General features: G+C 47.0%; 1 protein-coding gene across 1 annotated transcript in view; it reads right to left on the bottom strand.

Moving 5' to 3' along the window:
• The window catches only part of IL5RA (interleukin 5 receptor subunit alpha), a gene marked incomplete at its 3' end in the record, with an annotated part of 68394 nt that extends 42426 nt beyond the window's left edge, over positions 1-25968 (bottom strand). The window contains exon 1 of the mRNA XM_082265675.1: positions 25870-25968. The remainder of the gene's footprint in view (positions 1-25869) is intronic.
• Between the last annotated feature and the right edge of the window lie 1158 nt (positions 25969-27126).

The following is a 27126-nucleotide window of genomic DNA, read 5'->3' as shown; positions in this document are numbered from 1 at the left end:
GGGGCATGAAGGACGTGGATTTTTTTCAGTAGGGCAGTAGGGGAGTGGAGGATGTTGATTTTTTTCAGTAGGAGGGAGTGGAGGATGTGGATTTTTTTCAGTAGGGGGGAGTGGAGGATGTGGATTTTTTCAGTAGGGGAGTGGATTTTTTTCAGTAGGGGAGTGGAGGACGTGGATTTTTTCAGTAGGGGAGTGGAGGACGTGGATTTTTTCAGTAGGGGAGTGGAGGACGTGGATTTTTTCAGTAGGGGCGTGGAGGATGTGGATTTTTTCAGTAGGAGGCGTGGAAGACGTGGATTTTTTCAGTAGGGGCATGGAGGATGTGGATTTTTTTCAGTAGGGGGGGGGCGTGGAGGATGAAGATTTTTTCAGAAGGGGGCATGAAGGACGTGGATTTTTTTCAGTAGGGCAGTAGGGGAGTGGAGGATGTTGATTTTTTTCAGTAGGGGGGAGTGGAGGATGGGGATTTTTTTCAGTGGGGGGGAGTGGAGGATGTGGATTTTTTCAGTAGGGGAGTGGATTTTTTTCAGTAGGGGAGTGGAGGACGTGGATTTTTTCAGTAGGGGAGTGGAGGACGTGGATTTTTTCAGTAGGGGAGTGGAGGACGTGGATTTTTTCAGTAGGGGCGTGGAGGATGTGGATTTTTTCAGTAGGAGGCGTGGAAGACGTGGATTTTTTCAGTAGGGGCATGGAGGATGTGGATTTTTTTCAGTAGGGGGGGGGCGTGGAGGATGAAGATTTTTTTCAGAAGGGGGCATGAAGGACGTGGATTTTTTTCAGTAGGGCAGTAGGGGAGTGGAGGATGTTGATTTTTTTCAGTAGGGGGGAGTGGAGGATGTGGATTTTTTTCAGTAGGGGGGAGTGGAGGATGTGGATTTTTTCAGTAGGGGAGTGGATTTTTTTCAGTAGGGGGGCATGGAGGATGAAGATTTTTTCAGTAGGGGCATGGAGGACATGGATTTTTTCAGTAGGGGAGTGGAGGACACTGATTTTTTCGGTAGGGGGTGTGGAGGATGTAGATTTTTTTCAGTAGGGAAGTGGAGGACGTGGATTTTTTTCAGTAGGGGAGTGGAGGATGTGGATCTTTTTCAGTAAGGGAGTGGAGGATGTGGATCTTTTTCAGTAGGGGGGCGTGGAGAACGTCGATTGTTTCAGTAGAGAGCATGGAGGACTTGGATTTTTTCAGTGGGGGGCATGGAGGAAATGTTTTTTTCAGTAGGAGGCATGGACTACGTAGATTTTTTCAGTAGGGGAGTGGAGGATGTGGATTTTTTCAGTAGGGGGCTTGAAGGACGTAGATTTTTTCAGTAAGGGAGTGGAGGATGTGGATTTTTTTCAGTAGGGGGGGCGTGGAGGATGAAGATTTTTTCAGAAGGGGGCATGGAGGATGTGGATTTTTTCAGTAGGGCAGTAGGGGAGTGGAGGATGTCGATTTTTTTCAGTAGGGGAGTGGAGGATGTAGATTTTTTTCAGTAGGGGAGTGGAGGATGTGGATTTTTTTCAGTAGGGGAGTGGAGGATGTAGATTTTTTTCAGTAGGGGAGTGGAGGACGTGGATTTTTTTCAGTAGGGGAGTGGAGGACGTGGATTTTTTCAGTAGGGAAGTGGAGGACGTGGATTTTTTCAGTAGGGGAGTGGAGGACGTGGATTTTTTCAGTAGGGGAGTGGAGGACGTGGATTTTTTCAGTAGGGGTGTGGAGGATGTGGATTTTTTTCAGTAGGGGAGTGGAGGATGTGGATTTTTTCAGTAGGGGAGTGGAGGACGTGGATTTTTTTCAGTAGGGAAGTGGAGGACGTGGATTTTTTCAGTAGGGGAGTGGAGAATGTGGATTTTTTCAGTAGGGGAGTGGAGGAAGTGGATTTTTTTCAGTAGGGGAGTGGAGGATGTAGATTTTTTTCAGTAGGGGAGTGGAGGATGTGGATTTTTTTCAGTAGGGGGGCATGGAGGACGTAGATATTTTCAGTAGGGGGGCGTGTCACCCATGTGTTAATAAATGGCAGCTCTTGAATGGGCGCTGCAGTTCCAGGCGGCTCAATCATTTATCAATCAGCATTCGGCGCTCCCTACAGAATCACCAGCATCAGGACCCTCCCATATCACCCCATATTGTCATCATGGAGCTGCACAGAGAAGTTAGAGCTACAACCAGATACAAATAGACAAAGAAAAGAGATACTTTGTATCTGCTGCTGATCTCTGATACATTGGAATTTATTTACTAAAGCTAGGGAGGGCAAAATGAGTCACAATTCTGCAGAGAAACCAATCGGCTTCTAAGTTTTATTACTAAAACAAGCTGAGGTTAGAAGCTGATTGGTTTCTCTGTAGAATTGTGATAGATTTTGCCCTCTCTAGCTACCGCTGTGACATCATCAGCAGGGGGTGACACACTTTGCCTGATGACCGACATCAGCAAGTGGTTATTCCAGGATCATGGCTGCAGCTGCACAGAGAATGTCCTCAGTCCCCTTCCAGTGCATAGGGCTTCCTCCAAGGTTTAGGTAATTCGATGGGCTGCTTACCTTTAGCAGGTGTCAGTGAACAGCGCCATCATCTGGTCCCTATACCGCGCCCCATGTCCGTGAGTCCAGCTGCTGCCGCTGAGCACGGGTTGTGTTCTGCGTGTGAAGTTGTTGATCTGTGATTCAGCCCAGCACAGCGACCGTCCACACGACAGGGAGGGTCCGGCGCATCTGCCAGAGTGACGCCGATTCCACGGAATCTTCATTGCTGCAGCTCACACCTCATACGGGGCGCATGTCAGAGCACGCCGCCATCTCACAATGACACGAATCAGCTACTCGGAGAATTGGCAACCTGCACAATCTGGGGATTCCCAGAATATAGGAATCCAGATGTTTCCAATCTGCAGGGAGCTGAATCAGGACGAGCCGCAGATCATACTCATCAACTAAAAATGAAAAGCCAAGGACGGGGGGAGCTTTTTTTTTTTTTTTTGGCCCTACTTCTCTTCTGGGTCACAAGGGTGCACTTACTTTTGCTCTCCTGTGACCCCCAGAGTCAGCTGATAGCGGGCTGTTGGCCGTACTTCTCTTCTGGGTCACAGGGGTGCACTTACTTTTGCTCTCCTGTGACCCCCCCAGAGTCAGCTGATAGCGGGCTGTTGCCTGCCGTCTCCTGATCTGGAAGCAATTTTATATTTAACAACGAAAATATTTTCATCATAGTTTTCCCCAGATGTCAAAAATCAAACAAAAATAAAATTAGAATTATGTCCTCATGCAGAAAACGAGCTGCAGAGCCGATCCCGACGCCCGGAAAAAGCGGCTGTAAAAACGCACTTTTAGTAGCTTTCTCCATTGACGGTAATGTGCGTTTAGCTGCGTTTGCTTTTAGCAGCGTTTCTCTGCCTCTATTCAAAATCAATGGATCCCGTATCCTGTATTTAGCGCACAAATCTGCTCTAAGTGGCAAATATCAGGAATCGACTTATAAGTTGATGACCAGATGGTACAGAACGCCTTCAGTTCTGGCCAAGTTATTCCCTCAACAGAGTGATAGGTGTTGGAGGTGTCACTCTTCTGAGGGCACCCTCCTACATATTTTCTGGGATTGTCCTGTACTCGCCTCCTTTTGGGGACCGGTGCTCCAGCTTGTTCATGGATGTGGCCCTGCAAAGCCATCCAAAGGCAATGCTGCTTAACCTCACACCTATGTCGAAGAATAGATACCATAAATCTTTACTTAAACACCTTTTGAGTGCTGCCCGTGTGTGCATCCTGGCTATGTGGAAACAGCAATCTGCCCCCCACAGTTTTACAATGGATTGCCATGAACGTGAGGAAGATCTCACATCGGCCCTTCAAGGGACAAGAGAGGCACATTGGACTAGGTGGATGCCTCGGAACCTTTTTCGAGTATCTGCCCTTCTCTGGCTCTACATAGGGAACTGGTGATACGTAGGTTGATGCCTCCTTTGAGGCTTGTCGCTGTGCGTCATTCCTGCCATTCAGACCCCCTCTGGTATCCTTCTTGTCCCCTTTAAGGCTGTTGGGTAGAAGTGACCACTCTCACATTGCTCTGGTCCTCCAAGGCCATAGAGTGGAGTGGGGGCCATCTCGCCCTCACTCGGTTTCCTGCCTAGCACCACTGAGGACCGGATCATTTTCCCCGCTGCCGATGGCTCCAGTAAGTGGGGAAAATGACTGGGAAGCGGCGGTGGGCACCTCTCCCGCCGCCCATAAAAGTGATCCCGCGGTGAATCCGCCACTGGGACCACTTTTACGTGAAAGAGGACTGCAGGCCATGTAGAAAAATACTGGGATTAAGGCAGCTATCTGCTTCCAAAACTCCGGTATTTAACGTCAAAGTACCAACGTAAAAAGCAAAAAAAACAAAATTGAAATTTTTTTTCCAGCATGAAAAAAAAATGGGCCCTCTAGGGCCGTTGGAAGAAGAGTGACCTATGACATCGCTCAGGTCCTCCAAGGCCATAGAGTGGAGTGGGGGCCAGCTTGCCCTCACTCGACTTCCTGCCTGGGACATGGACGGACCAGATCGTTTCCCCCCACCACCGATGGCTCCAGTAAGCAAACGACCGGGAAGCGGCGGAAAGGGGGGGGCACTTCTCCAGCCGCTCATAAAAGTGATCCTGTGGCAAATTTGTCATTGAAATTACTTTTATGTGAAAGAAGACTGCCCACCGTGTAAGAAAATACCAGGGTTATGGCAGCTATCTGCTGCAATATCCCAGGTATTTAGAGTCAAAGTACCGATGTAAAAATGCGGCGGGTGGTCAGGAAGTGGTTAAAGTGTCGCCTATGGAGATTTTTAAGTATGGAAGTTTGTCGCCATTCCACGAGTGTGCGCAAAGTGTGACAAGTTAGGTATCTCTTTACTCAGCGTAACATCATCTTCTATATTTTAAAAAAAATGGGATTATACAGTATATTGTGTGTTTTGCATTAAAATTCATTAAAGTGTATTTTACCCCCAAAAAATTGCATTTGAAAGACCGCTGCGCAAATACCGCATGACATAAAATATTGTAACAATTGCCATTTTATTCTCTAGGGCAGCGGTCTCCATACTGCGGCCCGGGAGCCAGATGTGGCTCTTTGCTCGCTTTTATTCAGCCCTTGGGGCAATATTTCATCCTCTGGCACCAGCATTAGGGGCATATTTCCCCCCATTGACGCCAATGATGGGGTACAATGACACCAATGATGGGGTACAATGACACCAATGATGGGGGAGATTTTCTGCTTTCAATGGCCACAGTTCAGCCCCCCTAAAGTCTGAAGGACAGTAAACTGAAGTTTGGAGACCCCTGCTCTAGGGTCTCTGTTAAAAAAAATATATATATATATATATACAGTATATAATATTTGGGGGTTCTAAGTAATTTTCCAGCTGATTTTTTTCTTTCTTTCTTTTTTTTTTACAGATTACAAGTTCAAATCAGTATTTATGTTTTATTTATTTATTTATTTCTTTTTTAAACAAAAAGTGGCAGAAAAGACCTGGTTGGCAAATTTAAACATGTATTGCACTACCACATAGTGGCAGTGGTATAATACCACAAGTAGAGGGCATCTACTAAGCTGCTGAAAGAAAAAAATAAATGAGGAAAAAGGCTTTTAATATTTTTTTTCCTAATATTTAATGTTGGTAAAATATTCGATTTTAGAATTAAAAATTATTGTTTGGGGAAAATTCTCCCCAAACAATAATGCACATCTTCCATCAACTCCCAGTTACAATCTTTGCCCCTCCCTCCCCTAGCTCAAATCCAACCTTAATCCCCCCCCCCCCCCTTCTAGCACAAATTCCCTTTCTTCTCAAACTTTCTATCTTAGTACAAATCTTCTCCCCCAAATTCCCCCACCCCCTCCTGGCACAAAATCTCCCCTCCCAGCACAAATCTTCTTTCTTCAATCCCCCTACTAGGACAAATTCCCACAAATCTCTCCTCCATCCCCTCTAAATTACCATTCCCTGCACAAATTCTTCCTCCCTACTCAAATACCCCCCCCCCCCCCCCCAGCACTAATCCCCCACCCCCTCCTAGCTCAAACATCCCCTCTCATTGTTCAAACCCCCCCCCCCACCCACCCAAACCCTCCTACTAGCACATTTCACCTCCTTCCCTTTCTTCTTTCTACCACATATCCCCCCCCCCATCCCTCTTTATAGCACATATTACCCCCCTCCCCAAATCCCCATTACATATCCCAACACAGATAGTCCCTCCCCATCCCCCTCACCCAACTTACAGGGGAAAGCCACTAAAAGCCAGGAGGAGGTGCGCTGTGTTGTGCTCTCCCTCCTGTCAGAAGAACGTTAATCTATACAACACATGGGACAGGATCGCTCGTACTCTACACACAGAGCCCCCTATCTCCTCCAAGGGAGGCTCACCTCCCGGCAGCAGGAAATGCGGATGGGGGGCAGCAATCAAACTGTGTGTGCAATGCAATGCGATCAACAGGAAGAGCGATCCGATCCCATGTGTTGTATAGATGACAGGAGGGAGAGCACAACACAGCGCACCTCCTCCCGGCTTTTTACTTTCTGCTCCATCCTTCTGTCTCCTTGTCCCGGCTGTAAGTGCGGGTGGGAGAGGGGGAAAGAGCTCAGCTGTGGCCAGCCAGGGGGGGCAGAACTTAAATCTGGGTGGGCACAACCCACCCCAGCACCCCCTAAATCCGGCCCGCTGTGTCTCTCAGCCAGTAACTGAAAGCCGGGGGGAGGGGAGAGGGGAGAAAACAGCTTTCAGTTCCTGGGTGAGTGACAAAGAGGGCATTGTTCATTTTCTGCTCCACCGATCCCCCTGTGTGCCCGGGCCCCCTACAGGAGGACCGATGGTCCCACCCTGTCAGCGGCTCTGATCATGAGAATAGTGAGGAATCAGCCCAGAACTACATGGGAGAATCTTCTCAATGATCTCAAGGCAGCTGGGACCATTGACACCAAGAAAACAATTGGTAACACACTACGCCATGAAGGAGTGAAATCCTGCAGCACCTGCAAGGTCCTCCTGCTCAGGAAATCACATGTACAGCCCGTCTGATGACTGCTAATGAACATCTGAATGATTCAGAGAAGGATTGGGAGAAAGTGCTGTGGTCAGATGAGACCAAAATCCAGCTCTTTGGCATCAACTCAACTCGCTGTGTTTGGAGGAGGAGGAATGCTGCCTATGACCCCAAGAACACCATCCCCCACCGTCACACATGGAGGTGGAAACATTATGGTTTGGGGATGTTTTTCTGCTAAGGGGACAACTTCACCGCATCAAAGGGACGATGGGCGGGGCCATGTACCATCAAATCTTGGGTGAGAACCTCCTTCCCTCAGCCAGGGCATTGAAAATGGGTCGTGGATGGGAATTCCAGCATGACAATGACCAAAAACACATGGCCATGCAAGAAAGGAGTGGCTCAAGAAGAAGTACATTAAGGTCCTGGAGTAGCCTAGCCCATAATCCCATAGAAAATATGTGGAGGGAGTCGAAGGTTCAAGTTACCAAACATCAGCCTCCAAACCTTAATGACTTGGAGAGGATCTGCAAAGAGGAGTGGAACAAAATCCCTCCTGAGATGTCTACAAACCTGGAGGCCAACTACAAGAAACGTCTGACCTCTGTGACCTCTGACCTCTGTGCTCCCAACTACAAGAAACGTTTGACCTCTGTGATTGCCAACCAGTCACTGCCTATTACTGTCACATCCCCCCCCGATCCCTCCATAAAGAGTACCTGTCACTCCTATTACTGTCACATTCCTCCCGATCCCTCCATAAAGAGTACCTGTCACTGCCTATTACTGTCACATTCCCCCCCCGATCCCTCCAAAAAGAGTACCTGTCACTGCCTATTACTGTCACATTCCCTCCGATCCCTCCATAAAGAGTACCTGTCACTGCTATTACTGTCACATTCCTCCCCGATCCCTCCATAAAGAGTACCTGTCACTCCTATTACTGTCACATTCCCCCCGATCCCTCCATAAAGAGTACCTGTCACTCCTATTACTGTCACATTCCCTCTGATCCCTCCATAAAGAGCACCTGTCAGGGGTGGACTGACCATACGGGCATTTAGGGCACTGCCCGAGGGCCTGGGGCCAGTGGGGGGCCCCATGACGCTTGCCATCTCACTATATGCAGGGAAGCTGTCAGCATTGTAGTGAAGCCGGGTATAACATGGACGGACTATTTGGTGTGAGCTGGAGCAGTCACAGGGCAGAGGAACACACAGCAGCTCTGTGCTCCGAGGTTGTTACACTTTGAGCTACGGGATAGTAAAAACAACATCTGATGTGGGAGTGCAGAGACAGTATTTCAGATCTGATGGACCAGCAAGCTGGAAGTAGAATTGAAAGTTGGTAAAGCTCTCTGCTCTCTGTATGACCGCTCTGACTTGCTGACATCTGTGGAAGAGCCCTGAGTGTTAACCATTGCTTATCTGCTGCAAGGAAATGCTACACTGTTGCTATTGTCTGCTCTTGTATTAAAGCATATGTAAAGTGAAATTCTTGCCTTTGCTCACTGATTTTCTTACACTGAGCATAAAAAGCTGACTTGCTATATGCTTGCTGACAGAGGCGTAACTAGAACTTTCAGGGCCCCAGTGCAAGAACCCATGGGGCCCCCCTGACCCCCAGCCTGGGCCCTTCCCACTGATCCCTGAGGTCATTTGCTCCCATTTCAGGTTTCTTTATTACAATCCAACAGCAGGACCTTTTCACATGTTCTGTAGCAGATCTCCTTCCTGCTGTTTTGCCCCCCCCCCCCCCACGGTAGCAAAACACCAGAGACTGGTCGCATATGCGACCTTTGCAACCCTGGTAGTGTCAGTCAGTAGGGCAATGGATCGTGTCAGTAAGGCCGTGGACGTTGTCCACAGGGCAGTGAACAGTGTCAGTAGGGCAGTGGATGGTGTCAGTAGGGCAATGGATGGTGCCAGTAGGGCAGTGGATGGTGTCAGTAGGGCAATGGACGGTGTCAGTAGGGCAGGGGATGGTGCCAGTAGGGCAGAGGACAGTGTCAGTAGAGCAGTGGATGGTGTCAGTAGGGCAGAGGACGGTGTCAGTAGAGCAGTGGACGGTGTCAGTAGGGCAGTGGATGATGTCAGTAGGGCAGTGGACGGTGTCAGTAGGGCAGTGGACGGTGTCAGTAGAGCAGTGGATAGTGTCACTAGAAAAGTGGACGGTGTCAGTAGAGCAGTGGATAGTGTCACTAGAAAAGTGGACGGTGTCAGCAGAGCAGTGGATAGTGTCATTAGAGCAGTGGTTGGTGTTAGTAGAGCAGTGGACGGTGTCAGTAGGGCAGTGGAAGGTGTCAGAAGGGCAGTGGATGGTGTCAGTAGGGCAGTCGAATGTGTCAGTAAGGCAGTGGAAGGTGTCAGTAGAGCAGTGGAAGGTGTCAGCAGGGCAGTGGAAGGTGCCAGTAGGGCAGTGGATGGGGTCAGTAGTCTTTTATTTTTGTTAATTTTTTTACCAATTTATTTTATTATTTTGTTTTACAATTTTATTTTTTATTTTCTTATTACGTTATACAACAAGAAAGAAAGAAAGAAAGAAGATTGAGGACACTCCTCCTTACAGTTTAGCTGCTGGTAGACAGTGACACACTGTTTTTCTTATATTGCAGCTTTAAAGCATTTGTGAGTAGTGCAATATGTAGGTGGGGCTTTGTGTGGGTGTGGCTTGAGTGTGGATGGGGACAAAGAGGGCCCCATGATCTCCTATTGCCCGGGGGCCCCATGAGTTGTCAGTCCGCCCCTGGCACCTGTCACTCCTATTACTGTCACATTCCCCCCGATCCCTCCATAAAGAGTACCTGTCACTGCCTATTACTGTCACATTACCCCCGATCCCTCCATAAAGAGTACCTGTCACTGCCTATTACTGTCACATTCCCCCCGATCCCTTCATAAAGAGTACCTGTCACTGCCTATTACTGTCACATTCTCCCCGATCCCTCCATAAAGAGTACCTGTTACTGCTATTACTGTCACATTCCCCCCGATCCCTCCATAAAGAGTACCTGTCACTGCTATTACTGTCACATTCCCCCGATCCCTCCATAAAGTGTACCTGTCACTGCTATTACTGTCACATTCCCCCCCGATCCCTCCATAAAGAGTACCTGTCACTCCTATTACTGTCACATTCCCCCCGATCCCTCCATAAAGAGTACCTGTCACTGCCTATTACTGTCACATTACCCCCGATCCCTCCATAAAGAGTACCTGTCACTGCCTATTACTGTCACATTCCCCCCGATCCCTTCATAAAGAGTACCTGTCACTCCTATTACTGTCACATTCCCCCCGATCCCTCCATAAAGAGTACCTGTCACTGCCTATTACTGTCACATTCCCCCCGATCCCTCCATAAAGAGTACCTGTCACTGCATATTACTGTCACATTCCCCCCCGATCCCTCCATAAAGAGAACCTGTCACTCCTATTACTGTCACATTCCCCCCGATCCCTCCATAAAGAGTACCTGTCACTGCCTATTACTGTCACATTCCTCCCGATCCCTCCATAAAGAGTACCTGTCACTGCTATTACTGTCACATTCCCCCGATCCCTCCATGAAGAGTACCTGTCACTGCCTATTACTGTCACAATCCCCATGATCACTCCATGAAGAGTACCTGTCACTGCCTATTACTGTGCCATTCCCCCCGATCCCTCTATAAAGAGTACCTGTCACTCCTATTACTGTCACATTCCCCCCGATCCCTCCATAAAGAGTACCTGTCACTCCTATTACTGTCACATTCCCCCCGATCCCTCCATAAAGAGTACCTGTCACTGCCTATTACTGTCACATTCCCCCCGATCCCTCCATAAAGAGTACCTGTCACTGCCTATTACTGTCACATTCCTCCCAATCCCTCCATGAAGAGTACCTGTCACTGCTATTACTGTCACATTCCTCCCGATCCCTCCATAAAGAGTACCTGTCACTCCTATTACTGTCACATTCCCCCCGATCCCTCCATAAAGAGTACCTGTCACTCCTATTACTGTCACATTCCTCCCCGATCCCTCCATAAAGAGTACCTGTCACTGCATATTACTGTCACATTCCTCCCGATCCCTCCATAAAGAGTACCTGTCACTGCCTATTACTGTCACATTCCTCCCGATCCCTCCATAAAGAGTACCTGTCACTGCCTATTACTGTCACATTCCCCCCAATCCCTCCATGAAGAGTACCTGTCACTGCTATTACTGTCACATTCCTCCCGATCCCTCCATAAAGAGTACCTGTCACTGCCTATTACTGTCACATTCCTCCCGATCCCTCCATAAAGAGTACCTGTCACTGCCTATTACTGTCACATTCCCCCCAATCCCTCCATGAAGAGTACCTGTCACTGCTATTACTGTCACATTCCTCCCGATCCCTCCATAAAGAGTACCTGTCACTGCCTATTACTGTCACATTCCTCCCGATCCCTCCATAAAGAGTACCTGTCACTGCATATTACTGTCACATTCCTCCCGATCCCTCCATAAAGAGTACCTGTCACTGCCTATTACTGTCACATTCCTCCCGATCCCTCCATAAAGAGTACCTGTCACTGCCTATTACTGTCACATTCCCCCCAATCCCTCCATGAAGAGTACCTGTCACTGCCTATTACTGTCACATTCCCCCCGATCCCTCCATAAAGAGTACCTGTCACTGCTATTACTGTCACATTCCTCCCGATCCCTCCATAAAGAGTACCTGTCACTGCTATTACTGTCACATTCCTCCCGATCCCTCCATAAAGAGTACCTGTCACTGCTATTACTGTCACATTCCTCCCGATCCCTCCATAAAGAGTACCTGTCACTGCTATTACTGTCACATTCCTCCCGATCCCTCCATAAAGAGTACCTGTCACTGCTATTACTGTCACATTCCCCCCGATCCCTCCATAAAGAGTACCTGTCACTCCTATTACTGTCACATTCCCCCCGATCCCTCCATAAAGAGTACCTGTCACTGCTATTACTGTCACATTCCCCCCTGATCCCTCCATAAAGAGTACCTGTCACTGCCTATTACTGTCACATTCCCCCCGATTCCTCCATAAAGAGTACCTGTCACTGCCTATTACTGTCACATTCCCCCCGATCCCTCCATAAAGAGTACCTGTCACTGCCTATTACTGTCACATTCCCCCCGATCCCTCCATAAAGAGTACCTGTCACTGCCTATTACTGTCACATTCCCCCCGATCCCTCCATAAAGAGTACCTGGCACTGTCTATTACTGTCACATTCCCTCCGATCCCTCCATAAAGAGTACCTGTCACTCCTATTACTGTCACATCCCCCCGATCCCTCCATAAAGAGTACCTGTCACTCCTATTACTGTCACATTCCCCCCGATCCCTCCATAAAGAGTACCTGTCACTGCCTATTACTGTCACATTCCCCCCGATCCCTCCATAAAGAGTACCTGTCACTGCCTATTACTGTCACATTCCCCCGATCCCTCCATAAAGAGTACCTGTCACTCCTATTACTGTCACATTCCCCCCGATCCCTCCATAAAGAGTACCTGTCACTGCCTATTACTGTCACATTCCCCCGATCCCTCCATAAAGAGTACCTGTCACTCCTATTACTGTCACATTCCCCCCGATCCCTCCATAAAGAGTACCTGTCACTGCTATTACTGTCACATTCCCCCCGATCCCTCCATAAAGAGTACCTGTCACTGCTATTACTGTCACATTCCCCCCGATCCCTCCATAAAGAGTACCTGTCACTCCTATTACTGTCACATTCCCCCCGATCCCTCCATAAAGAGTACCTGTCACTGCCTATTACTGTCACATTCCCCCGATCCCTCCATAAAGAGTACCTGTCACTCCTATTACTGTCACATTCCCCTCGATCCCTCCATAAAGAGTACCTGTCACTCCTATTACTGTCACATTCCTCCCCGATCCCTCCATAAAGAGTACCTGTCACTGCTATTACTGTCACATTCCCCCCGATCCCTCCATAAAGAGTACCTGTCACTGCCTATTACTGTCACATTCCCCCCGATCCCTCCATAAAGAGTACCTGGCACTGTCTATTACTGTCACATTCCCCCCGATCCCTCCATAAAGAGTACCTGTCACTGCTATTACTGTCACATTCCCCCCCGATCCCTCCATAAAGAGTACCTGTCACTCCTATTACTGTTTACATTCCCCCCGATCCCTCCATGAAGAGTACCTGTCACTCCTATTACTGTCACATTCCCTCCCCGATCCCTCCATAAAGAGTACCTGTCACTCCTATTACTGTCACATTCCCACCGATCCCTTCATAAAGAGTATCTGTCACTGCCTATTACTGTCACATTCCCCCCGATCCCTCCATAAAGAGTACCTGTCACTCCTATTACTGTCACATTCCCCCCCCCCCCGATCCCTCCATAAAGAGTACCTGTCACTCCTATTACTGTCACATTCCCCCCGATCCCTCCATAAAGAGTACCTGTCACTCCTATTACTGTCACATCCCCCCCCCCCGATCCCTCCATAAAGAGTACCTGTCACTCCTATTACTGTCACATTCCCCCCGATCCCTCCATAAAGAGTACCTGTCACTGCCTATTACTGTCACATTCCCCCCGATCCCTCCATAAAGAGTACCTGTCACTGCCTATTACTGTCACATTCCCCCCGATCCCTCCATAAAGAGTACCTGTCACTCCTATTACTGTCACATCCCCCCCCCGATCCCTCCATAAAGAGTACCTGTCACTCCTATTACTGTCACATTCCCCCCGATCCCTCCATAAAGAGTACCTGTCACTCCTATTACTGTTTACATTCCTTGTGACAGTAATAAAAGTGATAAAAAAAATAAAAATTAAAGCAACAGTGTAAATAAATAAATAAATGTAAACATTTTTTAAAGTGCTCCCCGACACCCCCCGTGCTAGCGAGCAAAGGTGAACAGGTGAGTCAGTCCTGCATGCACACAAACAGCGATTGTCCCACACATGTGAGGTATCCCCATGAATGTCAGATCATGGTCAGTAATTCTAGCAGGAGACCTCCTCTGTTAATCTAAAGTGTAAAGGCTTTTAAAGCTTCGCCTATGGATAGTAAAATTTACATCGTTTGTTGCCGTTGCGCGGGCTTGCGCAATTTTAAAGCATGACATGTTTGGTATCTATTTACTCGGCATGACATCATCTTTTATATTTTACAAAAAAATTGGGTTATGTATTGTGTTTTGTTTTTTTTTTTTTTTGCATTAAAATTTAACATACATTTTTTTCCCTGTTTTCAAAGTTGCGTTTGAAAAACTAGATTGGAATCCTGCGAGCTACCCCCCTAATCTAGATTTTACAACTGCCGCAAACACCTCACTCCTCAGAAAGTGCTCTGTGCTATAAATACAATAAATAGTGTTGCGCAAGAGTAAAAATCTGCCTAGTTGCTATTTCAACGATATTGGTGACCAATCCAGATTGTACTGTGTATGGTGTGCTATCCAAAAATATAAAATAAAATAAACCTGTGTGATATAAATTGTTTCGTGAAAAGTCAATGTTTTGATGTGATTCCAATGCTGAGGATATAAATAAATGTGTAACTCGCTTCAATAATTGTACAGTGTTACCAAATATAAAGTGCTGTGTGCTGATACCGTTGTGTTTAAAAAATCCTTGCAATCAATATTTGCTATGTTCTCTCATGCAAACAGAAACCAATATATATAAAATATTCTAACATATATAAATAGTCCATAAAGTGCTTATAGGTGTTATAATCTGTGAGTCCTTAACCACTTGCCTTCTGTGCACTTAAACCCCCTTCCCATCCAGGCCAATTTTCAGCTTTCAGCGCTGTCACACTTTGAATGACAATTGCGCGGTCATGCTACACTGTACCCATATGAAAATTTTATCATTTTTTTCACACAAATAGAGCTTTCTTTTGGTGGTATTTAATCATCTCTGGGTTTTTTATTTTTTACAAAAAAAAGAATAAAAACAGAAAATTTTGAAAAAAAAAAAAAAGTTTTTCTTATTTTCTGCGAGTAAATTTTGAAAATAAATTTTTCTCCTTCACTGATGTGCGCTGATGAGGTGGCACTGATGGGCACTGATAGGCTGCACTGATGGGCACTGATAGGCTGCACTGATGGGCACTGATGAGGTGGCACTTATGGGCACTGATGAGGTGGCACTTATGGGCACTGATGAGGAGGTACTAATATGCCGCACTGATGAGCACTGATAGGCGGCATTGATAGGTGGCATTGATAGGCGGCACTGATAGGCGACACTGATAGGCGGCACTGATGAGCACTGATAGGCGGCACTGCTGGGCACTGAGAGGTGGCACTGCTGGGCACTGAGAGGTGGCACTGAGAGGTGGCACTGCTGGGCACTGAGAGGTGGCACTGACGGGCGGCACTGATGGGCACTGAGAGGCGGCACTGATGGGCACTGGTGGACGGCACTGATGGACACTGACGGGTGGCACTGATGAGCACTGATGGGCGGCACTGATGAGCACTGAGGGGCAGCACCATCAGTGCCCACACTCAGTGCCCATAGTGCTGCCAGTCAGTGCTCATCAGTACCTAGATGAGCAGGCACTGATGGGCACTGACTGGCAGCACTATGGGCACTGATTGTGGGCATTGATGGGGGACACTGATGGCGGGCACTGTGGGCACTGTTTGGGGCAATTTGTGTATGTTTTTTTACCTTTTAGTAATCAGGGCACTGGTGATCAATGCCCTGATTACATTGCTTTGTGTCCCCGGCGGCTGATGGCTCCCCCTCCTTCCTCACACTCCGTGTGAGGAAGGAGCGCCGGCGATGAGAGATGATCTCATATGTTTACATATGAGATCATCTCTCATTGGATGGTCCGATCACGTGGTGAATGGCCGCTGTGATTGGCCATTCACCACGATCTGTGAGCCGACACAGATTTTCCCCGATGCGCGCTCGCGGGGAGCCTGCTTCTGGGAGGCCGTTTAAAAACGGCCTCCCGAAAATTCGAGTCCGCGCTGCAGCCGTATATAGGCTGTAGCGCGGATGCGAGGTAGTTGATATAAAGAAAAAGTGCCAGGTGCTTGTGGAATAATCAGCTGCAGGTGCTCAATCCACCAAGTCTGTGGACATGTGGGTGTGTTCCCAACCGGTATGCTTGACCGATATATCACCAAACTCCATGCACCCCCTCGTGATTGGGCGCTCACCTTAAGGCTGCATTCACATGTCAGCTTATAATCGCGGGCGGAACCGCCGCGGTTCCGCCCGCGATTCGGAGATTTATTGCAAATCGCGGGACGCCCAGTGTTGCCCGTTGATTTGCAATAGCCCCCCAAACGCCGAGCGATGTTGCCGCGATTTACGCCCGCCGAATCGCGGCAACATCGCGCAAACAAAATCGCGGGACGCAATACGCTCCAAAAAAGTACAAGAGCTTCTTTGGAGCGTATTGCGTCCCGCGATTTTGTTTGCGCGATGTTGCCGCGATTCGGCGGGCGTAAATCGCGGCAACATCGCTCGGCGTTTGGGGGGCTATTGCAAATCAACGGGCAACGCTAGGCGTCCCGCGATTTGCAATAAATCTCCGAATCGCGGGCGGAACCGCGGCGGTTCTGCCCGCGATTATAAGCTGACATGTGAATGCAGCCTAAGACCGATATAGATATTCCTCTAATCGTATACAATATTAACTCCTCTGGGGCACTTCTCCTCCCTTCCACTGAGATACCGAAAGATCGCTGGCAGTATCCTCCTACATGTAACTCCAACACTCCATAGGGGACGATACCATGTGAAAGAGATAGCTCCAGATAGTGCTTATATCGTTTTATACTTTTTATTAAATGCCAAGTGAAAAGTTGTACACTCACACGTATGCACGTATGAATCGCTTTAACCGTTCCCGGATGCCTTTCGGATAAATAGGGAGCCGCCTCGGCTTGCGACCGTCCTCCTTGGTCCGCCCGACAGCCTCACCTACGCTGGGTGCAACGCTCTGTCCGTCCTAGCCCCTCCCCTACGCGTGACGACACAGCGTAGGGGAGGGGCTAGGACGGACGGACCCAGTGATTGAGGTGTGATTTTTTTGCCCCCAAACTGCTACTCTCTCTAGCTGCAGAAGCAGCAGTTTAGGGGGTACACATGCAGTGGTCGCAGTTACTGTAACCAATCCTCCTGTGGCTCCCCTTGCAGCAGCTGAAAGCCGGGTGGCAGTGTTAACCATGTGCTGACTGCCTACTGCATATTTACTGCGGCAGGTCGGCTCTATTGCGTGAAGAGACATACCTATATGCCATTTTGTGCAATAGACACGGGGGCAGGGCGGGGGGGGGGGGGGGTGCGTGCGCGCTGCTGAAGGCCTGATTGCACACTGACTAGACACAGGGGATGCCAATCAGCGGGTCCAGCGGACTTGATGTCCACCAGCCGCCTGCGATCATTCCATAGAGAGGCAGAGAGGCCACTTGTGAGTTGGGGGGGGGGGGGGGTAAAACCCAGTGATTGAGGTGCGATTTTTTTTGCCCCCCAACTGCTACTATCTCTAGCTGAAGAAGCAGTAGCTTAGGGGGTACACATGGTGTGGTCGCAGTTACTGTAACCAATCCCCCTGCAGCTCCCCTTGCAACAGCTGAAAGCCGGGTGGCAGTGTCAAATGTTTGCCGACCACCTACCACATGCGCACTGACTGGACACAGGGGATCCCAATCAGCGGGTCTGGTGGACCCGATGTTCACCAGCCGCCTGCCTTCATTCCACAGAGAGGCAGAATGGCGATCTGTCTATGTAAACAAGGCGGATCTCCATTCTGACAGGAGAGAAGATAGAAATCTTGTGTTCCTGCTAAGCAGGAACACGGACCTCTGCATTCCCCCAGTCAGAGCATCTTCCCCACAGTTAGAAAGCACCCCCTAGGTACCCCTTTAACAGCCCCTGGTGTTAACCCCTTCCCTGCCAGTGTCTTTCGTACAGTAACAGCGTACTCACTTTTGTTGCCAGCGGTTTGGACATTAATGGCTGTGTGTTGAGTTAGTTTGAGGGGACAGTAAATTTACACTGTTATACAAGCTGTACACTCACTACTTTACATTGTAGCAAAGTCTCATTTCTTCAGTGTTGTCACATGAAAAGATAGAATGGGAGGGGTGTACTTACTTTTGTCAGATACTGAAAATAGCAAAATTCGATAGAAATAACCTGTGCTATGTGAGGGAGCTGGGAGTGTGCAGTGAAGAGTTGAAACCGTAATAAAAAGCAAGCAGCCAGATAATGATGATGATTTTTATTCAGCAGCTGCAGAATGCAATCCCAAAATAAACAGAAACAGAATCATCTAAAAAAAAACATAAAACAGGAAACGCTTCTAGAGTAGCAAATTGTGTCATCCAAACATGAAACATTGTCATTTTTTCACTTTATCCATTAACTGTCATGGCAACGTGGGGGGTTCTTTACTGTTAGGGCTACAAGATTGTGGAATTCTCTACCACAAGAGGTGGTTTCTGCGGGAAGTATGGTGTGCTTTACAATCCTGAATGCTGTGCTGTGCTTTACAATCCTGAATGCTGTGCTGTGCTTTACAATCCTGAATGCTGTGCTGTGTCCAGCAAGTGACAGGTAATGGAAAGCAGTGAGAAGATGACAATGTTTCATGTTTGGATGACACAATTTGCTACTCTAGAAGCGTTTCCTGTCCATTTACACAAAAATTGTGCGGTTTCCATTGCGACTTTACCCTGCGACTTGATGTGACTTTGGATGAGTGTGACTTTGTTACAACTTTGGCTTTGACCAATGGGATCATTTTGTTTGTGCGCTACAAAATCTTCAGACATGCAGAATGGAAATATTTGTTTAGTTTTGTTTCTTTATTTTCTTTTTTTTTTTTTTTTTTTTTAAAGGTATTTTATTGGTATTTGCATAAAATAAAAAAATAAAAACACACAAACAGTAATTCCAGACCAATGACAACGAATAACAGGCACATCAAATAATAAATGATAGCAGATACAAATCAGGAGTACATACCATCCAAACAACCATCATAATAAAACAGCAAGGAATGGAATCAACAGAAAAATAACCAACCCAAACCCGCCCCACCCCCTCCCTCCCTACCCAACCATCCGACCATATAGCACCAGAATCTAACAGTAGTACCAGCATAATAGCACATCACACAGGACTAGGCCAATGTCTGACCAACCCCCGTAACATAGGCTCTCCAGGGGGACCGCCCAACTACACCTCCAAGGAGCCTGAGACCGAGTTCACCCATACCAACCAAAGCTTGTTAAATTTTTTGGGGCAACCCCTAGCTAGATAGGTAAGTTTATAAAGAGGTAGAGCGCCATGGACAATAGAGACCCAAGCCTCCACAGAGGGAGGGTCAGGACTCTTCCACCGTAGCGCAATCAGTTTTTTGGCATAAAAGAACAAAATTCTAGTCAGTACCCTCTGAGACTGGCCAAGGCTCTCCTCTGACAAGTTGCCCAGGAGGCACCTATCCGGAGAACAAATATTCGGAAGAGCCAATTTCTCCTCCATTAGACGACAGACCCCTTTCCAAAAGACCTGAATCATAGGGCAGGTCCACACCATATGAAAAAAGTCCCCCCTAGGGGACTGGCATCTGGAACATGCAGCAGACGGGAGCCTACCCATACAGTGTAATCTATGCGGAGTGTAATAAATCCTGTGCAAATAATTAAGCTGAATCACCCTATCACCTGCCGCAATAATCCCTTCAAACTGGGATTCCAGTAGTTCATCCCACGCCTCCTCCTCCAACTGTGGCAAGTCCCTGCCCCACCTTTCCCTAATTTTGGCCATCCTACCGTCTCTATCCAGACTGATCAGAGCATAATATCTGGAAATAAGCTTACAGTGATCGTCAGCCAAGAGCTCCTTCTCCAGGCGGGCCGTTTCTTTATTTTCTAACAAAATCCAAATTTTCAAAACAATTTGAATTCCATGTGGAGAAATAGTTGGTTGTTAAGGTGAGGGCCGCCACGTCCTTAACAACCGATGACTCAGCAGCTGTCAGCGGGCTTCACCTCTGACATATGAATATAAAAAAAAAAGAAAGAAAGGTGACAATAAAAAAATAAATGAAATAAAATGGTTTGTGGTCCCCCCAACCAATCCATACGGGCCCTTCGGGGAACCCCATGCCAAAATGAAAAATCAACATGGGGCCCCCCCCCAAAATCTATACCAGACCCTTTTCCGAGCATGCAGTCCAGCAGGCCAGGGAAGGGTGGGGGAGCGAATGAGCGCTCCCAAAATCATCACTGACTGTGGAAAATGTTGCATTTCATTTGGAAATGGAGGTCCCAGAGTCTGGAGGAGGAGCGGAGAGGCACAGAATCCAAGTTGCATGGGGTCCAGTGTGAAGTTTCCACAGTCAGTGATGATTTGGGGAGCCGTGTCATCTGCTGGTGTTGGTCCACTGTGTTTTATCAAGTCCAAAGTCAGCTCCGCCCTCTAGCAGGAGATTCTAGAGCACTTCATGCTTCCCTCTGCTGACCAGCTTTATGGAGATGCTGATTTCATTTTCCAGCAGGACTTGGCACCGCCCACACTGCCAAATCTACCAATACCTGGTCACATGATCATGGGATCACTGTGCTTGATTGGTCAGCAAACACACCTGACCTAAGCCCCATAGAGAATCTGTGGGGGATTGTCAGGAGGAAGATGAGAGACACCAGACCCAACAATGCAGATGAGTTGAAGGGCGCTATCAAAGCAACCTGGACTTCCATAACACCTCAGCAGTGCCACAGGCTGATCGCCTCCATGCCACGCCTCCATGCCACGCCTCAATGCCACGCTGCATTGATGCAGTAATTCATGCAAAAGGAGCCCCGACCAAGTACTGAGTGCATCCTATACTGTACATGGACAGACTTCTCCTCCTATACTGTACATGGACAGACTTCTCCCCCTATACTGTACATGGACAGACTTCTCCTCCTATACTGTACATGGACAGACTTCTCCTATACTGTACATGGACAGACTTCTCCCCCTATACCGTACTTGGACAGACTTCTCCCCCTATACTGTACATGGACAGACTTCTCCTCCTATACTGTACATGGACAGACTTCTCCCCCTATACCGTACATGGACAGACTTCTCCCCCTATACCGTACATGGACAGACTTCTCCCCCTATACTGTACATGGACAGACTTCTCCCCCTATACCGTACATGGACAGACTTCTCCCCCAATACTGTACATGGACAGACTTCCCATCCTATACTGTACATGGACAGACTTCTCCCCCTATACTGTACATGGACAGACTTCTCCTCCTATACTGTACATGGACAGACTTCTCCCCCTATACTGTACATGGACAGACTTCTCATCCTATACTGTACATGGACAGACTTCTCCCCCTATACTGTACATGGACAGACTTCTCCTCCTATACTGTACATGGACAGACTTCTCCTCCTATACTGTACATGGACAGACTTCTCCTATACTGTACATGGACAGACTTCTCATCCTATACTGTACATGGACAGACTTCTCATCCTATACTGTACATGGACAGACTTCTCCTCCTATACTGTACATGGACAGACTTCTCCTATACTGTACATGGACAGACTTCCCATCCTATACTGTACATGGACAGACTTCTCCCCCTATACTGTACATGGACAGACTTCTCATCCTATACTGTACATGGACAGACTTCTCATCCTATACTGTACATGGACAGACTTCTCCTCCTATACTGTACATGGACAGACTTCTCCCCCTATACTGTACATGGACAGACTTCTCCTCCTATACTGTACATGGACAGACTTCTCCCCCTATACTGTACATGGACAGACTTCTCCCCCTATACTGTACATGGACAGACTTCCCATCCTATACTGTACATGGACAGACTTCTCCCCCTATACTGTACATGGACAGACTTCTCATCCTATACTGTACATGGACAGACTTCTCATCCTATACTGTACATGGACAGACTTCTCCCCCTATACTGTACATGGACAGACTTCTCATCCTATACTGTACATGGACAGACTTCTCACTAAGACAACATTTCTGTATTATAAATCCTTTTTTTATTGGTCTTATGTAATATTCTCATTTTCTGAGATGGTGAATTTTGGGGTGTCACTCGCTGGAAGCCAAAATCATCAAAATATAAAAGGAAATGTGTGAAATCTCTCACTCTGTGTGTAACATCTATAGAAAATATAGGAGATTACCTTTTTTTAAATTCAATTACTGAAACAAACTAAATTTTGATGATATTCTAATTTTATGAGAAGCTCCTGTATATACCCCTCCCCCCGTATATACCCCCCCCCTGTATATACCCCCCTGTATATACCCCCCTTCCCTGTATATACCCCCCTGTATATACCCCCCTTCCCTGTATATACCCTTCCCCCTGTATATACCCCCCCTGTATATACCCCCCTGTATATACCCCCCTTCCCTGTATATACCCCCCTGTATATACCCCCCTTCCCTGTATATACCCCTCCCCCCTGTATATACCCCCCTCCCCTGTATATACCCCCCTGTATATACCCCTCTCCCCTGTATATACCCCACTGTATATACCCCCCTTCCCTGTATATACCCGCCCTGTATATACCCGCCCTGTATATACCGTCCCCCCCCCCCCTCTATATAATGCTGCACATTTGTACTGAGAGCGGTTCTCTTTTCAGTTCAAAGAAAAGGATACAATATATACCTATTTATCCCTTTATGACCCGAGTGTTTTTTGCTATTCAGCACTGCACTACTTTACCTGGTAATTGTGCGGTCATGCAGCGCTGTACCCAAATGGTATTTCTATCATTGTTCTCACACATACAGAGCTTTCCTTTGGTGGAATTTCATCATCTCTGGGTTTTTTTTATTTGTTATTATACAAACAAAAGAAAAGGCTGGAAATTTAAAACAACAACAATAATATTTTCTACTTTCTGCTATAAAACGTTTCCAATAAAATAAAATTTCTTCATAAATTTTGGCCAACATGTTTTCTGCTACATCTTTGGTAAAACAAAAATCCCAGTGTCCCCGGTTCACACTTGTGCAATTGAATTGGCATCCGCACATCCGATCGCATGTAATGAAGGAGCAGTGCGCTCCGATATTACATGCGATCTCCACAGCCGCACAAATGTGAACCGGCACTTAATGTATATTGATTGGTTTGTGTGAAAGGTAAAGCGTCTGCAAACTATGGGATATATTTATGGAATTTTAATTTATTGATTTTTTTTTTTATACTAGTAATGGCGGTGATCAGCGACTTACACTGCCGGTTCACACTTGTGCGGTGCCAGACATCGCATGTGATTCGCCCCACATTGCAGTGCAGATCACATGCGATGTCTGTGTAATGTGATTTCATGGCTGAAATCGCATCGCATTTACACCAAAATGGTGCAGGACCCTTTTTTGGGTCGCACTGGAATTGGATCGCATGGGTGTTCACAGCTATGCGATCCAATTGATGCACCATTTCACGGTACGCACTGCGATCAGCGAACCAATCTGGGGGTGTCATTAACTTTACATCGACACCCCCAGCAATTCGCAGATCTCAGTGCGATTTTGGTGTGATGCGGGAACCGGCACGGATTCGCATGGTTTCCCGAATGGCACCAGTGTGAACCCGGGACACAATGGGACTGTGATAGCACGGCAGCTAATCTGACACTAACTGACACTTTGTGGGAACTCACTAACTGCCACTGACATCACCATGAACTATAATGAAGGAAAGTTTTTGTGATTTATCTGAATAGAAGTCATATAACTCCTACCAGCCTCACACTGCGACCGGCTCAGGGAACTCATTAGTTAAAGGTATTCTGTATAATCTGCGGGGTCAGGGGCACAGGTGGGAGGTCAGACCTTGGCCTTCCAGGAAAGTCTGATATTATTGGGAACTGACGTCCTTGCCGGGTCAGAGGGTGACAGCTACAAAAAAAATATGGGTGTGGCTCAGCCAATCAGAACATGACATTCTAGTGTTGAATGCTAAAGTACACAACACACTGAAATCAGTGAAAACAAGAATACAGTAAACAGTGTGACTGTAATAGAATATCCTCCCTCCGACCCCCCTTCAGTCTCTTCTGGCCTCCTTCCGACCCCCTTCAGTCTCTTCTGGCCTCCCTCCGACCCCCCCCCCTTCAGTCTCTTCTGGGCTCCTTCTGGTCCCCCTTCAGTCTCTTCTGGCCTCCCTCTGGCCTCCCCTTTAGTGTCTTCTAGCCTCCCTCTGGCCTCCCTCCGCCCCCCCTTCTGTCTCCTCTAGCCTCCCTCCGACCCCCCCTCTTCAGTCTCCTCTGGCCTCCCTCTGGCCCCCTTCAGTCTCTTTTGGCCTCCCTCCGACCCCCCCCCCCTTCAGTCTCTTCTGGGCTCCTTCTGGTCCCCCTTCAGTCTCTTCTGGCCTCCCTCCGACCCCCCCCCCCCCTTCAGTCTCTTCTGGGCTCCTTCTGGTCCCCCTTCAGTCTCTTCTGGCCTCCCTCTGGCCTCCCCTTCAGTGTCTTCTAGCCTCCCTCTGGCCTCCCTCCGCGCCCCCTTCTGTCTCCTCTAGCCTCCCTCCCACCCCCCCCCCCCCTTCAGTCTCCTCTGGCCTCCCTCTGGCCCCCCTTCAGTCTCTTTTGGCCTCCCTCTGGCCCCCCTTCAGTCTCTTTTGGCCTCTCTCCGCCCCCTTTTGTCTCTTCTAGCCTCCCTCTGACCCCCTTTCAGTCTCTTCTGGCCTCCCTTTGGCCCCCCCTTCAGTCTCTTCTGGCCTCCCCTTCAGTCTCCTCTGGCCCTTCTCCAGCCTTCCCTTCAGTCTCTTCTGGCCTCCCTCTTGCCCCCCTTCAGTCACTTCTAGCCTCCCTCCACCCCCTTCAGTCTCTTCTGGTTTCCCTCTGGTCCCTCCTTCAGTCCCTTCTGGAGTTTGTCCCTTTGAGAATTTTCACTGTAAATTCTGAATCGTCTGTAGAAGGTTCTGTATACACTATACGAAAATCTTACGAAAATTCTTTGGACAAAAACGTTCGCCCGATTTTCTTATAGTGTGTACGAGCCTTGAGCCTCCTGCACAGGGAATCACCCCGACAGCACAGACTGCAAAATATATAAATCAATCAATCCTGACATTGGGGAGATTTCTCTCCACTTCCTGTCCTTTAGATACAACAGGAAATAAGACAAAATCTCTCCAAAATGAGGGTAACGCCTTCTCCACTATGTGTCCCCACTGGGAGATTTCCCCTCTATTCCTGCTGAAAGTTTTGGAATATTTACTACCAGAACCGATAATCAGAGCGAATCTCCGAGAGCAGCGCAAACCTGACAGAAGTTCTAACCTCTCCCCACTCCATACCAAAAAAAAAAAAGATATTTACGTTTTAGATACATTGTAACAAACTAAAGCACTTCCAGAGACAAAACTCGCCCGGGGCAAAGTTGTGAAACTGTGAAATTGTATCCAAAAATAACAATTACGGTAATCATCCAGGAAATGTTCACAGATATGTTATGTACAAAGAACTGGGATGAAGCAGAATTGGGACATTCTAAATGTAAATTAATTAAAGGTCAATGAAGAATTAGAAATAAAAAGATGTTTAAAAATCGTACTTGTACAACTCAGAAAGTGTAAAACAATCAATAAAACAAAAAGAACAGAATAATAACAATGATAAAAAGAATAATGACATTAATAATAATAATAATAATATTAATATCTGTTATGATTATTACTTTTATAATATTTAATAAGAGATAATAATAATAAGTGATAATAATAATAATAATAAGTGATAATAATAATAATAATAAGTGATAATAATGGATACATTTGTATCTACATACAGAGTTCTGCGTGTTCCGCGCACTCCCGGCTCTTCTCTCCTCCCGTGTTCCTCTCCGCTCTCTGTCGGTGAGATGAGCTGACAATCTGTTTGCAGCAAAAGGTTCATTGACAGTAATAAAGAGAAGTTTGTTACCCAACCAAAACCAGAGATTGTGAAATGCTCATTAACCCATCCCCCGCCCTCTGCACCTTGCTTCGTACAATTCTGACATCTCTATTCAGGAATATTTTATTTGGAATACCTTCCTAGAGGTCAAATATATTGTATGATACAGAACAGAAGGAAGATTCAGAAAATAGAGAAGAAAGAAAGAAAGAAAGAAAGAAAGAAAGAAAGAAAGAAAGAAAGAAAGAAAGAAAGAAAGAAAGAAAGAAAGAAAGAAAGAAAGAAAGAAAGAAAGAAAGAAAGAAAGAAAGAAAGAAAGGATACATAAAATATACAGTAGATAGAACTTTTCAGGACTTTCTTAATGTGTGACAGACAGACAGACAGACAGACAGACAGACAGACAGACAGACAGACAGACAGACAGACAGACAGATAGATAGATAGATAGATAGATAGATAGATAGATAGATAGATAGATAGATAGATAGATAGATCTGGAGGGGATGATAGAGGGAACTGATGGAAGTTTCCAGAGCGTTGCTGGCGTGTAATGGAAGGTGGTAGATAATATAAATACAATGTTTCCAGTTTTGGGGTGAACTCGCTGTTCTTGATTATTTGATATCTGGGGGATAATGAGATGATCTCACTCTTATCTATGATATGGATTTTGCACTGTAAAAAATACACATTTATAAAATGTCATTTATTATATTTATTTAAATTTTTGGGACTTTTTGAATGACTTCTAGAACATAGTTTTACATACATAGTTAGTCAGGTTGAAAAAAAGACACAAGTCCATCAAGTTCAACCAGTAAAGAAAACCCAACCATACAATCCCATATACACAATCCTATAGCCGCAGTTGATCCAGTGGAAAGCGAAAACCCCCAGCAAAGTATGATCCAATTTACTAGAGCAGGGGAAAAGAATTCCTTCCTGATCCCCCGAGAGGCAATCAGATATTCCCTGGATCACCTTTATCTTTCTTCACAACTCTTACTGTGCAGAAACCTTTCTGTATTTGGAGATGAAATCTCTTTTCACCAGACGTAAAGAGCGCCCCTTGTCCTTTGTGATGACATGAAAGTGAACAACTCAACACCAAGTTCACTATATGGACCCCTTATGTATTTATACATGG

This window comes from Pelophylax lessonae, assembly GCF_965119305.1.
Source record: "Pelophylax lessonae genome assembly, chromosome: 8".
In the NCBI taxonomy this organism is placed as follows: domain Eukaryota; kingdom Metazoa; phylum Chordata; class Amphibia; order Anura; family Ranidae; genus Pelophylax; species Pelophylax lessonae.
This window is presented reverse-complemented; position numbering and strand designations above follow the sequence as displayed.